This window comes from Macrobrachium nipponense, chromosome 19 (genome assembly GCF_015104395.2).
Source record: "Macrobrachium nipponense isolate FS-2020 chromosome 19, ASM1510439v2, whole genome shotgun sequence".
Taxonomy (NCBI): Eukaryota; Metazoa; Arthropoda; class Malacostraca; order Decapoda; family Palaemonidae; genus Macrobrachium; species Macrobrachium nipponense.
This window is the reverse complement of record NC_061088.1, coordinates 18,643,959-18,660,150: the sequence shown is the minus strand read 5'-3', so window position 1 is coordinate 18,660,150 and position 16,192 is coordinate 18,643,959.

Here is a 16,192-nt window from a genome sequence, read left to right as displayed (position 1 = left end):
TTTCGGGGCAGAGGGATTTTCCCATGAATCGGCTTTCTCCTGTTACTATGTTGGGCTTGAAGAATGCGCCTGCCTAATATTGATGCTGTTTGAAGCTTCTCCAGTTCTTTTAAAAGGAAATGAGTAAGTCAGCTGTGACTAGTAATGGGATTAATATTTCCTATTACTCTTCGTGCTACTGAAGTTTTAAAGGAAGAATATCTCGAATCTCGCTTCCTCTCTCTCTTGACACTCATACACGATATATATATATATATATATAATCTATATATTTTATATATATATATATATATGTATGTTGGTATTATGTATGTATGTAATGTATATATATCTCTCTAATAAAAGGAGCACATAAAAACACCCAAATATAGAGAGAAAATTCTATATTTCAGAGACTGCAGTCTCTGAAATATAGTATTTTCTCTCTATATTTTGGCGTTTTTATGGGCTCCTTTTATTAGATGGAATTCTGTATAACAGAACATTTTTACCAGTCATACACACACACACACACAAACACACACACACACACACACACACACATATATATATATATATATATATATATATATATATATATATATATATTTGTGTGTGTTTTGTCAATTACAAACAACTCTTTTTCTTATATTCGCAATTAAGCCACATCGAATTCCCTTTACCTAGGGAATGACCTAAACGCAAAGGGGTTTATAAACTATAACCTACAGTTGAGTGTAACTTCCCCAACTATTCTTTCCATATCCGAATGGATGCCTCGACTTTGAGCTCTTTATCTAACGCAATATATGCACAGGTTCGGAATGTGGCTGGAGCAAGGGCGGTTATTGGTAATAAATCCTTTTTGGTTATAAGTTATGCCTAACGTAAATTGAATCCTTATCAAGGTTCTATTTGTGGCTTTATTTATATATATAACGTATGTATGTATATGCTGTATGTATGTATGTATTATATATATATAATATATATATATATATATAGCCCAATGTAAATTGAATCCTTATCAAGGTCTATTTGTGGCATATATAGTATGCATGTATGTATGCATGTATGAGTAGTATTTGTAATTAAAGATATCAAACTAAATAGATATAATATATATATATATATATTATATATATATAGTATATATATTATATACAAATCGCTATACTGTAAATAGAATGGCAGAGCAATTTTCACTGCTTCATAAAAAAATATGATACTGAGAAAGAATTTATCAATTTTCATCTTGACACAAATGGTTGCTACGAATTCCTTAGATTTAAGGATATGTGAAGCTATGATACTCATTATTATATTGTCTCACATGTATTCGAAATTACCTTTTTACTTTTTACACTTTCCCTTATTCTTTGTGTCTGGAACTGAAACGTGAACAACTATGCTAGTTTTGAAGATACAGGTACAATATTGATAACACAACAGTGCCATGACAAAGAAATGAAAATTTCAAATCACCACTTCCAACGCTAGCCAAATAATAATAATAATAATAATAATAATAATAATAATAATAATAATAATAATAATAATAATAATAATAACAATTATATAATAGTAATAATAAATTGCGCTCTCTGATCTAGACAAAACTACGAAATGCGTTGGTACCAAATTTTTTGTCATATATCTACCTGCATCATAGCCCAAATGAGTTAGGAGACCTATAATCTCACTAGTACATTATTTTACTGATCGAAAAACTTCTTAAAACCTGATTTCCGAACAATAAGGTTTTGGAGTTGAAAAAACTATCTAAGTAGTTTCAAAATATTCATGTTATTATTTCTATTCTGATTATTAAAGTTACCATCTAAATCATGTGCCAGATAATTGTCTAACTCCACAGCCGTATACAGCCACACGCAACTGAATTTCCCTCAACGGAATAATACGAGCTCCTCTTTATCATTTCGAGATCTACATGTGCAAGGGTCTCGCTCGCTCAGTCTCAGAAGTAATTGAAGGTTATGTAATTATCACCCTCAGTCACATGTACCCTGAGAAGAATTCTGTTATCTGGTTGAAGTTGGAGGCAAAGACTTTGCAACGGCACTTCCTTGAATTCAAGAAAAAAAAAATGCCCCTTCGTTCAGTAATTCTCTCTTTGGCATGTTTTCATTCTGCCCCAAGTTGCTGAGTCTTCATATTTAATGTAAGGCAGATAGGTCTACCAACTTAAATGATCTTGACTTCATCTACTCCAGGTTTAACGAAAATATGAACAAGATGGGTCAAGGATAAATAGTAGGATTTAATTCCCGAGGATTGAATAGGCTCGCCTCCAAGAAGATGGGAGACTGTAGGAATCAAGGAACATATGAACATACAAATTCTAGACCAAGATATGCCTGAGAATTGGTCTTGCATTGCACCGGTTTATACTTGTATTTGGCAAGGTTCGTTCATGTCGTCTTCATACGTGATCTACGTCGTGTTGTCGTACTACTTTAGTTGCACGTGAGTGTGAGTTCATACTTCCGTTTGCGTGATTATAAGCTAGTAAGAGAAAGAAATTATTTCCTTTATATAAACTTTGTATTTTTTAAGGCGTGGTTGAACGATGGTATTAGCAACAAAACAGGATATGGCTGATATAAAAGTGATTGCCCTCTCTTTAACAAGTGTCAGTTTGAGTTATTTGCCACAAAAAAACAAATCAGATACCACTTATGGATAGTTAATACAAGACAGGTTTAATTATTCGGCTGATATATGAGACAACTTTCAAAAGCTGAGCGATAGTTTTACTGGATTCCGAACCAGACCATGTTGCCTCTACAGAACCTTATAATTTCCGTGACTAACTAACAGCTGAATGATTCCTGACGATCCATTACCGGCAGACATCAATGCACAATCATAGGCATCTTAGAAAATGAATCTATGCAATTTAAGAAATCAACATCAACCGTTCGTCTTGCATATGTATTGCAATGCAGAGATGATCGACTCAGTGAAGCTAAGGAATGGAATGAAATCTAAAATTGAGCCAAAGGCCAAGCGCTGAGACCTACGAAGTCATTCTGCGCTAAAATGAAACTGAGAGCAGTATGTAAATAGGTTTTAAAGGTGTGACAGGAGGAAAACCTCGCAGCTGCTCTATGGAACAATTGTTAGGAGAAAGTGCAAACTAAGATGGAAGAAAGAGAATATGAAATGAAAGACAGCAAAAGGAATGAAAGGGTTGCTGCTAAGGGTCTAAGAGACGCTGCAAAGGACCTCATATTAAGTCATGCCTACAGTACACCGAGTGACGTCACTACAGCCCACGGAAGTAAAAACGAGGAAACGCATGGTGAATGAATGTCAAGAGTCAGGGAAAACGTCAACAAGAAGGAAAGGAGAATTCCACGTTCTGACAAGTCCAGATTTCCAAATGCAGGTGTCAAGTAGTGACGCTTGGAATCAGTGCGCCCAGTCACGTAGTCACGACAGTTCATAAGACAGTACTTGACTGTACGAAGAAACTGCAACTACAAAGATGTACCGCTCAAGCAACCTTCATAATGATTACGCCATTCACCATTTATACTACAGCGTCACGAAATCAACCGCCACAACACATTCAGACGTCTACGAAATTGGGTATTCCCAGACCTAAAAATCTCCCACAGGTCAACGAATGTCCCATAGCGCGTGTCCCGTTGCTGCTTATAAGGCTTATATATACTGTTGCGTCCTCGATGTTTATTTCGCAATGCAGGCAGATGAGAACGATGGCTGTATTACGACTTTGTGCGTTCTTTGTAAGCTGTATATACTATATATGTGTGTATATATATATATATATATATATATATATATATATATATTATAATATATATATACAAACATATACGTGTATGTATGCGCGTATATGTATATATATAAACATACATATACGTAGTATATATATATGTACACATATACGAGTATGTAAGTATGTTTGTGTGTACATGTATATATATAAATTCAACATGATGGTTAGGCTATTCCTCGGCAGTACAAATAAGAAGGCGTTGAAGAAGACAGCATTAATCATGTGTCACTTGATTCGTATCGCGACATTTCGAGACCAACGTCTCATCCTCCAGGCTAAAATAAAAGATAAAAAACTGATATACAATACAGCATTAAATTATTTCTGTTGACATAAAAAAACCCATTGAATAAAGTCATATAAGGAAAGTTACAACATTGAAATACAAGTTACTCTAAAAAATGAAACAGAATAAAACAAAATATATAGATAAATAAAAAGGCATTATTAAAATTAGGAATAGTTAAAGACACCTTGTCTCAACGGCGTTCGGTTGCTGTATGGAAAACGCATCGAATTTAAACAAGAAGAAGGGCCTGGTTTAAGTTGTGTACAAGGGAACAGATGAAGAGTGGTTGTCTAAGGTTGGAATTAGTTAATTTATAGCTAGAGATTCTAAAATTGGAAGGTGTTGTTCGTATGGACTTGATAACAATATCTTGAAATCTAATTTAAAATTCAAGATATTGTTATCAAGTCCATATGAACACCACCTTCCAATTTTAGAATCTCTAGCTATAAAGAAACTAGTTCCAACCTTAAAAAACCACTCTTCATCTGTTCCCTTGTACATAACTTAAACCACGCCCTTCTTCTCGTTTAAATTCGATGCGTTTTCCATACAGCAACCGAACGTCGATGAGACAAAGGTGTCTTCTTTAACTATTCCTAACTTTAATGATGCCTTTTTATTTATCGAAACATTTTGTTTTATTTTATTTCATTTTTTAGAGTAACTTGTATTTCAATGTTGTAACTTTCCTTGCATGACTACTCAATGTGTTTTTTATGTCAACAAAAATAATTTAATGCTGTATTGTATATCAGTTTTTTATCTTTTATTTTAGCCTGAAGGATGAGACATTGGTCTCGAAACGTTAGCCTGGAGGATGAGACATTGGTCTCGAAACGTCGCGATACGAATCAAGTGACACATGATTAATGCTGTATTCTTCAACGCCTTCTGATTTATATATATAAATATACATATACGTATACATGTATCTATATGCCCACATACGTGTATGTATATATGTGTGTATATGTAGTATATATATAAACATACATACACGTTTATATGTATATATATATTCACATATATATATATATATATATATATATATATATATATATAGTATATATATATATATATATATATATATAATATATTTCTTGGTTAACAACTGTAAACACAGGTGCCATGAGAAAATATAAATAGAACCAAATCGGCACACCGTTTCACTGAGAGGTTGCCCCGAAAGACTTACAAAATAACTATCTCAATGACGCTCCCGTTGATTTTTATTGAAATGTTACAAAAATGGCTGAGGACAAGACGTGAAAGTTTAGGAAAAATTCAAGACTATTAATCCAAAACTTCTTTTCTTTATGGCTTCCGAAAAAGAAAAAAAATCCACACAAGTCTATTTCCTTATTATCTTTATTATACTTATCATTTCCAATGCGGATATGTGTGTATATATATATATATATATATATATATATATATATATATATATATATATTATATATATATATATATGTAGTATATATATATATATGTTTACATACTAAACCAATATACACACATGAATTTTAGCTAAATACTAAAAGGTATGCATTTGCATTCATCATATAAAATAATTAAGCTTAGATATGGATTTTTTTTTTACCAGGCTACCCAACTCATACAGGACACGTTACCTTTTTGGTTCAACAAATTGGCCCCATTTGTTGACTATTTTATTGCTTGGTCTAAACGACAAATTAAAACAAATAGTACTATGCATGTCCGATAATCTTTTTTTCCATTCAATGCAGGGTTTTGCAGACAGAAATTCGGTTGCAGTATGGGTAATTCACTTGGCTCAGCTGTGGTATATCAATATATGGGTTATTACAAAATCATAATAATAAGCCTCTTTAAGTCTAGTCATACGGCTTGGATGAGGTATGCGATGATACTTTGACTTTCTGGAATCTAATCTGAAAAGATCTTAACAAACTGAGCAATCTTGTGCAGAGGATTAATGTGAAAGTAGAATGGAAAAAAAATATCAGAATTCCTTTCCTGAAAACCTAACTCCTCGTGATGTTAACTGTCATTTCTCTCATTGTTTCGATATCTCCTTAAGGGATGGACTGCCAAGCAACTTATTCTCAAGCGCCCATTGGAACTGTTACCCATAATATAAAGCAAGCAACTTATTCTCGAGCGCCTTACGGAACTGTTACGGAACTGTTACTCTTAATATAAAGCAAGCAACTTATTCTCGAGCGCCTTACGGAACTGTTACGGAACTGTTACTCTTAATATAAAGCAAGCAACTTATTCTCGAGCGCCATACGGAACTGTTACCCTTAATATGGAGCAACAACTTATTCTCAAGCGCCCAATGGAACTGTTACCCGTCATATAAAACCAGCAACTTATTCTCGAGCGCCGTACGGAACTGTTACTCTTAATATAAAGCAAGTAACTTATTCTCGAGCGCCATACGGAACTGTTATAAAATAAAATAAAATAAAAAACCTCCTCCTAATGAGAGATCAAAAGACGCATACAAAAAAAATAAAAATCCCACATCTGGATATCACCAGGAAGATAAAGAAAGAGAAACTTCGAGGAAAGGCAAATGCTCCTGATTTCTATTGCGGTTTCTAACGTTTACGGATAAAGGTAACGCCCAAAGATATTAGCGTCTACAAGGCACCGTGTTAGGAATGCGATAAACATTACGCCATTTCACTGGAAAAAAAAAGCATCATACGAAAAATCGAGTACCAACAAATTTCTGCAATTTTCAATCTTAAAAGCAACACCAACCACATTAGAGTACTGGGTTTCAGAGGCCAGGTACTCTAACGGGGTTTAATTAAGCAGAAAGCAACTTGGGTCTGTCGCGAAGGTCAAGGGAATGAGATAAGATCGACCGAAACTCTCTGGATCCTATTTTGAAGATGGCCACTCCTTGTCCTCTTGGCTTAGCCAGACCTTTACGAGAGAGAGAGAGAGAGAGAGAGAGAGAGAGAGAGAGAGAGAGAGAGAGTCCAGCAAACAGATAAAAAGATGAATGCTGACCCTTGGACTTAAAACATATTCAGCAAAACATCATAATGTATATTGACCCGAAACGGTCCATCGTGAAAAAAAAATAAATGAAAGAAAACTAATATAATTAAATTAACAGCAAAGTTAAAGATTGGTTTATTGTGTGTGTGTGTGTGTGTGTGTGTGTGTGTGTGTGTGTGTGTGTGTATGTGTGTGTGTGTGTGTGAGAGAAGAGAGAGAGAGACTTGGTTTTGACAAAGATATAATAATAAAAAAAATGGGCTAACCAACAAGACGCTGACGTAAACATGTTCCATTCTAACGAAAGGAATTAATAATAAAAAAAAAAACTAAAAAAACCCTCGTCACGACCGAATATTTTCCTGTTCGACCCGTCAGGGAATATCAGGGAATCCCAGGAGCTCCCAGACGAGAGCTGCGTGAAAGTGCGCGGAATTTCCGAAGAGGCTTCTAGCCTTCTCCTCTCTCTGTGGAAATCTGCGGAATATTTGGTGGACATGGCAACGCACGGTTCCGCCTTCAGCCAATAACTGTACGTTCAATGAACGCTGGCGTGAACGTGTGTTTGACAGCGCTGAAGTATATTATGATATCACGATTACACACAATCATATATATTTATGCACACACACACACACACACATATATATATTTATTCACACACACACACAACAACAATATATATTAATATATAATAATATATCATATATATATATATTATATATATATATGTATATATACAGGTAGGAAAAATGAAAAAGACGAGAAATGTCGAGATCTTTTCATTTTTCCTCCGCGGCATTACCTTTATTTATACATCACGTTTTATATATTTCGTAGTCAAGTTATTCATATATATACGTATATACATATATATATATATATATATATATATATATATATATATATATATATATATATATATACGTGTTGTGTGTGTGTGTGTATTTGCAGTCGTTCACACACTCTCAAAGAAGGAAAGTTACACACATTCTTATGGTTTTTCCCATAGGAATGTTTGCTAATAATAATAATATGGGCACCGGACGGTAATTCAGTGGTGTACCCAGTGGCAATTCTTGGGTTCGCTTCCTAAGGGAACCAGAATGTTTCAGTCACGTTCCTTTAAATTTTCTTTGTTGAGTGTTGACCTCAACAGCGATTTAAGTAAATGATAATGAGTTGACTGTGGGGCGTATGGATAGCAATTCGTTCCCAAAAGAAATGTTGAGAATTTGGCCATTCAACTTATCCCAAAAGACTTGAAGGGAACTGGATTTACCCATCTTTTGAACCACCACCTTTACAGGAAAAGGAATGGTATAAAACTTAGGGCAGAGGCCAAGCACTGGGATCTATGAGGTCATTCAGAGCTGAAAGCTATGAAACGATTGTTAGAAGAGGGTGGAAAGAAAGATGGAAGAAAGAGAATATGCACGGAGGTACAGTAAAAAGGATTGCAGATAGCGATCGAAGGGACGCTGCTAAGTACCTTATGTAATGCCTACAGTGCACCGAGTTAGGTGTAGTGACAGCAATACTCCCTATGGGGACCACCTTTATAGGAGAAAGGAGTGCGGTGGGAAAATATAATTACTGATTTATTAAATTCTTCTAGCCTTACCAATATTATTTCACTGTTATCATAATGACTTATCGTACTTCCTCGCCTTCTTGCCCTTATTATTATTACCTCGCTAGTATCATCTCTTCCGTGGATTATCCTTATCATCGTTCTCTTATCATTAACATTATCATCTCGCTGACAATGCAATTGAGATTCCCTTATCATCGTCAGCATTATCTTTACCTATATAAGCATTATTATCATATTATCCTGATTATCTTTGCCATATTAGCATCGTTTTCTTATCATTATCATTTCAGTCCACTGTCTTACCCTATGGATGACTATTATCATGATCTGTTATCATCAGTATTTGACTCTTCCTCTTTTATCTTGCCTTTATCTTCACCCCATCCCATTTTCTTTTTCTATTTTTGGGGAAGGTCTAAATATCACGGAATCCATCCTATCGCCTTCGCATAAGGGGAAAATTGTAAACATTAATTATTTGCTTTCCTCTTTAACCACCTTCGCTTTTCATTATTAAATCTTCTATCACTGTTAAGTATTCTGCGTCTTCAAGTTATACATCAGCGTTCTAAATTTTTTTTTTTTTTACTGAATCAGGAAATTATTTATCCTCAAAACAAAATACAGGCTATTTTTCTGAATAGTTTACTTACATTTCGTAAGCGGAATTGCTGGGAACTGTAATTTGCATGGAACTCTTACGCATAAAAATCTTCACTATCTCTCAAAATGTTTATGTAACTCCACACTGGCGTTGTGCAAAATCGTTCACTGCCTCATTAAATACCTTATTGATATTATAATTGAAAATACCTACAAGGTAGTGATTATCTATCTTAAAAATATCTGCCCTTTTCGAAACTATATTCGGTTCTTCACAGAAAACAATAATGTCGGAGCAAAAATAATAATGAAGAATATGCTGATATTGACGGCGATGAGAGCAAACTACAATGGTAACGACAGTTGCAAAGGAAAATAAGGTAAATTTTCAATTAAACTCAAGTTCGTAAACAAAGGATAAAAGCGAATACATAACATGTAAGTTGACAAATCATTGTTTCTAATCTACATTTTTGATCTGTGCAAACTCTAAAATGCCAGTAACGCCGCCCCCACTTCCTCTTGGTATTCAGAGAGAGAGAGAGAGAGAGAGAGAGAGAGAGAGAGAGAGAGAGAGAGAGAGAGAATTATTTCTTCTTAAACTTACAGGGTCTTCTCACTTACTATTCTTATAGAGAGAGTAAGCGAGACAAATGAACTGGAAACATTCATTACCGATAAACTTCCACACTTTTCCGACGCATTACTGTACTTTGACGTAAAGACCTTCCTAAAGTGATTCATTAATTTCGCAAAACTATAAGCGTTACATAATAAGCACACTATATTATATTTTCTGAGGTCATTGCGCCCTAAGCCTGCTCACTCAGCTGAAGAGGAAGTGGTAAGTGAATATACTCCACTATATCGTTTAAATAAGTGAATGAGCAATGGTATTATTTTTGGAATTGTACGCTTTCTTCAAGTGGGTGTCATGCCCGAGAAGTGCAGTTCATGGCTTGCTTTTTCTAGGGCGCCAGTCCACGCAGCGTCTGCTAAGGGTATGGGGCTAGCAATCTCACCCCGCTCCCCCCCTCCCCCCAAAAAATTACTTCTTATGGAACCGAACGATCGTACCCTTAACGAGCCACACCTTCTATGGGGAAAAGACGTAGAGTAAAAACACACAAACATATACATATATATATATATATATATATATCCATATATAATATATATATATAATATATATAGATAATATATATTTACATCAGAAGTCCCAGATAGACGACAGTCTAAGAAACATGCTTTATTATGAAACGTTTCATGTTGCTTCAACACATCATCAGTCTGCAAATTAAAAGTATTTTTTTTATAATAAATGACAATATAAAAGCACAAATGATTACAAAAGTCAGCTAGAATAATAACAAGCACTACTAAACAAACAACCTACTTAACTACCCTTGAGTCATTATTGACCAAGTCACAAAAATTATAAAAATAAAACGATACGCATTACAAACAAACAAACAAACATATCGCTGTTGTGCTGTCTGGCTCTCAACGAGCGACATCCGGCGTTTCGCAAGATATTGCCAGCTTACGGCTTGATAAGTAAACGTGACGTCTTTATCGCGTACCGGCAAAACAAATTCCCCAAAAAATTTCTATAAAAAAACGACCTACGTCGAAAAAATTTCCAAAGCATCACTGAAATCTAGTCTGAAAGCCCAGAAAAAATACCGTTCATTGATAAATTCCCCAAATTTTTAGGAGCATTGGCTTTGTTCACGCAATAAAATACCGGTGCAACATCAGTTTCAACAGTCTGTCAGTTAAATCAAAATTCGAAGGAAACTAGGAAAGCTTTTGTCAAGTAAAACAAAATTTGCAAAAGACTAACCAAAATATTTTAAATTTCGCGACAGATTCACGTAATTCCTTTTAAAAAAAATCCAAATTATCAGAAAGATTACCGACATAAGGATAAGACAGTGGAGATAACTCTGATTTTGGGCCAGACGATATCCTGATTCAAAAGGAGCGACGTTCAGGAAGATTAAATAAAAGCGAAATTCAGATTTTCTTTAACTTGATAGACATTAAGAGTCAGCAAATGTCGCTGTTCAGCGAAAACTATTTACGATATGCGATTCGTGATGAAGTTATAAACAAGGTGACTTTAATGAAAACTGGAAATACAATAAAGGTTCCCCGTTAGATGTGAATTGTAAACATTTAGAAATATATTTCTGAATGAAATGTTATATTAATATTCAAAATAAATATCCACTGCAGTGCTATTAAACTAATCTACTGATTCGAAATTTTTTGTAGACCTATTATACCGAGAAGTATATTTTCTCTGCTATAATGTTAGGTTAGGCTCATACGGGTACATACTCATGCAAAAAGACTGCATTTAGAGCCAAAAAAATTTAATGCGCCTAAATAATTGTGCCAAGTCATTATGCTTTCCCGACTTTACGTTAGGTGGCTCTAGAACGAATATATATATATATATATATATATATATATATATATATTATATATAATATATATATTAACTTATATATATGTTATATATATATAATATAGATATATTATATAATATATATATACTATATATATATATTATATATATATTATACGTATACATAATGTTCTTCTACAGCCAACTGACGTAGTCATTCGGTAAAGCTTCAGTGGGAAGGAACCTTCATATATTTGCAAGTGGCAATTACAGGACTTTTTACTTCCGTTTTCCTACTTTTGATGTTCGTTAGCAGGATTCTAACCTACATCCAGAGTATCAATAATCGTATTTGTAACGAAATAATGTTAGGTCAGGCAAATGCGGCCATTGAATATTCGCATTATATCACTAAATGATTTGAACACTTCTTATCAGGTGTTTGTATGTATATGTATGTATGTATGCATGTAGTATACATATTCGCTTGGCTTAAACTTAAAGTTAACCCTAACCTGTCACCTATCCTAAGGAAGTCTTGGGATTCTCTTGTGAGATCAGCCCCCCCCCCCCCCCCCCCCCCCCCCCCCCACCCCCCCCCCCCCCCCCCCCCCCCCCCCCACCCCCCCCCCCCCCCCCCCCACCCCCCCCCCCCCCCCCCACAACCCTTCCGCGAGCTAGTCTCCTCTCACCTTTATTTGTCAACATTGCATGGATAAGTAATAGTATATACGTATATTACAATAATACTAATCAAGAGATGCGTTACATCTGCATCATTAAATGCTTCGGAAGAGTCCTTATCTGACCGAAGTTATAGCATAAAGACATGTGTGTATATATACACACACACACACACACACACACACACACATATATATATATATATATATATATAGTTTAATTTATATATAATATATATATATATATATATATATATATATATCACTCACCTTTCTTTATTACTATAACTTAGGTCAGATAAGGACATTCCGACTCATTTAGTGAAGCAAAAGTAACGCATCTCATTATTATCATTTATTATATTACAACAATGCCCTATAATGGCAGAGAACAAAATGAACGGGGCGGGGGGGGGGGGGGGTTGGGGGGGGGGGGGGAGGTGGGGGCTGGGGGGATCCGGGTGTGTTGTAAGGATTCCACACTACAAAGAATCCGAAGATTCCCTTAGTTTAGGGCAAACAGATAAGGGTTAATTTTAAGCTATAGCTAAGTGAAAATTAAATCTCTCTCGGTCTCTTGCTTGCTTTTTAATCATCTGGTAAAAGAATTATTGTTTACGTTGCATACACATGAAATAAAGAAACATTCGCAGCTAGTAGAAAAGAAACTGTGAATCCTACAAAAAAATCATCTGAATTTGCTGAAGGAACAAAGGATATACAAATACCGACTACCGTTACTCATGAAGTAGGAAAATGACATTTGCCAAATGCCGTTGCAGCCAATATTTTTTGTCCGCCTAATAGCCATAACAGGAAAGAATTGGCAGAACATTTAAACTTACTTTGATTAGGTTACATTATAGTACATTAATTTCTGAGCACCGATTTAACTGCCTGTTAGGTACTACATACAATGTAGCTACTATATCAGTTTTTTGCATAAAAGAAAGAGGTGTTCTTTCTACGCTGTCGCTACAAGAATTTCAACCCTTAGTCAATATTACCCAAGTCTTAATCATACCCATTTGTGAAAATGTAAACAAACATTCCCGCAGAAAAGTGAGCTGAGAAATATTCACAGGAGGGAAATGAGCATGAATCTTATCGACAAGCTGAAATATTCAAAATTGTCATTCAACCTTCCAGCCTCAAGTGTTTGAAAAACATTAAAGTTGAAAATCAGCTGGAAACCATTACAGAATTTCTGGACGTAGTCATTTTGAAGCAATAAGGTCTCAATACTGTAGATATACTGTAGTTTTCAAAACGAAAATCACGAGCAGCGTCCATAAGACTTTATTTAAAAGAGTCTATGATCAAAAACAAAGAAAACGAGAAGAGTAAGAAATAAAGAAAACGGTTTACGAGAAGCTATCAGACACTTCTTCAAGTTTTATAAACTAACCTTTTTGTTTCTCTTTATTTACTACACAGTTTAACAATACAAATGCTAAAAGAATTGAATTGAATAGAGAATTTAGGCGAGAGGCCAAGTACTGGGACCTTTGAGGTAATTAAGCGCTGAAACGGCAATTGACAGTAAAAGGTTTTAAAACTACAAAATTTCTAAATTATCAATGGCAGTCATTTTATAACAAATTAATATCTTTACTAGAAATCCCTTACAAGTTACTGAAATAAACATAACCTCACAGGTCTTTCAAGTTATCTAGCCTACAGCATTATTCTATTATCATTTCAAAATATTTCCATTATAAAACATCCTAAAACGCGGCCGTAATTAGGTAAAAACTGACTAAATCTAAATATGAAACTGCGGTATGTATTTTTCCTGTGTGATTAAATATATTCATAATCCACAACCTAGCATCAAAGAGGGTCTTTCATCATTCCAGCGTCCTTAAATTGGTTGAGCTAGTTAAAATAATCCCTGAATGAAATAGATGCACCATTAATGTTGGGAGGGTCTTATCAAGGGAATTTGCAATAAACTGTGGTGTGCCACAAGGGAAGAGGATTTCACCTTTGATTTTTGACTTTCTCAAAAAAAGAAAAAAAAAAATCTGAAAAATGAGGATGAAATTGAGAAGGTTTGCTGTAGCGACAGAAACTTAGCAGACTTACAATATGAAACTTATGTTAAAGAAAAGGAAAAAAAAAGAAAAAAAAAAGCAAATTTGTACGCTTGCTTACAGACAAAATTCAACACAAGGAGACGAAATCGTTCACGAGAAAATCATTCCATTTCTGTTGAGTCTCTCCTTGCTGCGAACAGAATTTACCACATTGCTGTTAGAAATTACAATAATTCCTTAAAGAGGACACCTGAAATAATTATTCAGCATAAACTGTGGTTGATCAAATTGGCACCATCTATTCTTTCTGTGTTTCTTATTACCTTATATTATTTCTTTCAAATGAACTCCATATTCTTTGGAAGCTTGAATTTCAAGTCAATGACCCCTATGGGTTTGTTCCATAATAATAATAATAATAATAATAATAATAATAATAATAATAATAATAATAATAATAATAATAATAATAATAATAATAATAATAATAATAAAGGGATAAAGCTACCAGATGGGAGCAACATCAAACACATAGATGAGACAGGATACAAATACCTGGGAATAATGGAAGGAGGAGATATAAAACACCAAGAGATGAAGGACACGATCAGGAAAGAATATATGCGAGACTCAAGGCGATACTCAAGTCAAAAACTCAACGCCGGAAATATGATAAAAGCCATAAACACATGGGCAGTGCAGTAATCAGATACAGCGCAAGAATAGTGGAATGGACGAAGGCAGAACCCCCCCAGAATAGATCGAAAAACAAGGAAACAAATGACAATACACAAGGGACTACACCAAGAGCAATACGGACAGACTATACTAACACGAAAGGAAGGAGGGAGAGGACTACTAAGTATAGAGGACTGCGTCAACATTGAAAACAGAGCACTGGGGCAATATCTGAAAACCAGTGAAGACGAGTGGCTAAAGAGTGCATGGGAAGAAGGACTAATAAAAGTAGACGAAGACCCAGAAATATACAGAGACAGGAGAAAGACCAGAAAGAACAGAGGACTGGCACAACAAAACCAATGCACGGACAATACATGAGACAGACTAAAGAACTAGCCAGCGATGACAATTGTGGCAATGGCTACAGAGGGGAGAGCTAAAGAAGGAAACTGAAGGAATGATAACAGCGGCACAAGATCAGGCCCTAAGAACCAGATATGTTCAAAGTACGATAGACGGAAATAACATCTCTCCCATATGAAACCATAAACCACATAGCAAGTGAATGCCCGGCACTTGCACAGAACCAGTACAAAAAAGAGGCATGATTCAGTGGCAAAAGCCTCCACTGGAGCCTGTGCAAGAAACATCAGCTACCTTGCAGTAATAAGTGGTACGAGCACCAACCTGAGGGAGTGATAGAAAACGATCAGGCAAAGATCCTCTGGGACTATGGTATCAGAACGGATAGGGTGATACGTGCAAATAGACCAGACGTGACGTTGATTGACAAGTCAAGAAGAAAGTATCACTCATTGATGTCGCAATACCATGGGACACCAGAGTTGAAGAGAAAGAGAGGGAAAAAATGGATAAGTATCAAGATCTGAAAATAGAAATAAGAAGGATATGGGATATGCCAGTGGAAATCGTACCCATAATCATAGGAGCACTAGGCACGATCCCAAGATCCCTGAAAAGGAATCTAGAAAAACTAGAGGCTGAAGTAGCTCCAGTGCTCATGCAGAAGAGTGTGATCCTAGAAACGGCACACATAGTAGAAAAGTGATGGA